Source organism: Octopus bimaculoides, chromosome 4 (assembly GCF_001194135.2).
Source record: "Octopus bimaculoides isolate UCB-OBI-ISO-001 chromosome 4, ASM119413v2, whole genome shotgun sequence".
Lineage (NCBI taxonomy): Eukaryota > Metazoa > Mollusca > Cephalopoda > Octopoda > Octopodidae > Octopus > Octopus bimaculoides.
In genome coordinates this window covers 42045814-42047254 of record NC_068984.1, presented here as the reverse complement: position 1 = coordinate 42047254, position 1441 = coordinate 42045814, and positions in this window count along the sequence as shown.

The window sequence follows — 1441 nt, the reverse complement described above, 5'->3', positions numbered from 1 at the left end:
TACTCCATTTATTTAAGTAATGCGAAATAAATGGAGTAGCATGAAACGTGCGTACTGCAATCATCTTTGAAATCCGTGTTGCTTATTTTGATTTTTTGATCACCTAGTTTTTTGGAATGGTCTTTGTATAATACCATACCATACTATATTCTGGTGCCTAAACATAAGTACCACATTCAATTTTGAATCTATATATATATATAAACAATATATGAGTATATGCATATATATGTACATGTATGTACATACCTTCATCTACATGTACACATAGATACATAACTGGGTACATGACGTGGCAAAAGAACATGGACAAAATGATAAACAAGGTACAACAAACAAGCAAGCCACATAGAAATATATATATATTCGAAATTCCTTTGACTCCAGGTGTCAACAAGAGATCCTCATATGTCTCGATCTCAGGCTCTGGATTGTTTTTTTTTTCCCCAGGTCTACCAATGCATCAGTTTTGGGGGAACTTCTCCATGCTCAATTTCCCTTTGTGGTGCCAATCAGAGGACCTGCTTTGTAATGTTGGAAACATGTTTCCCTAGAGTGTGTCCCTACTGAATCCCATTTCTTTCTCTTGATCTGGATTTCGATAGGTTGCTGGGTCACCTGTTGCCACAAGGTTTTGTTTGTCTCGCTATTTCACCCGAAGGATTTTACAGATACATCTATTCACAGATGTTTGGAGTTAGTCAGTGAAGAACTTTGTGATCGCCAGATGAGTTTGAGCATCTTGAAAGCCGTTGTAGCTTTGCTAATCCTTATTTCTATCTCCTATTCTGGTCCACCCTCTTTACTGACAACTCTTCCTCAGATATGTGAAACGACAGACATCTTCAATTTCCTTTCCTCTGACTGGGAAGGTGATATCGTTGACCGTGTGCACTCAAGCGTTTTGTCTTCCGATGTTGAACTTGAGGTCAACTTTCATGGATGTTACGCCCATTACTGAGACCTTCTCCTCCCAGAATTTGTTCTGGTGATAAGTGAGGAATGAGAGATACTTTGTAGATTGAAAGACTTGGCCGTTTATGGTTATTTCTTTACACCTTGATGTTAATTGTTATTATTGTTATTTCGAGGTCTCAAGTCCATTCTGATCGAGCTTTTAAACAGAGACCATCTTTTTTTATATATGCAGGGTCCCCGGGATCCCATTATACAACTATGTGGCTTGAGTGGGTTTTGGCAGCTATTTTTAACAGGTCGAGTAAACGTATTCAGACAGCTCCTCGTTGGTTAGAAATGTTTGAAATGGGGGCAGTAAGTCGATCATTTGCAGAATAAATGACATTGTTCTTTTGAGACGTAGCACAAATCGATGCACAACAGTAATAAAACTGATTCATAACGACTTGGAGTCTTCTTTACTGTCAGGGAATAATAGTTTCAAATTTTGGCACAAGTCCTGCAAATTTAGGGCTATATATAT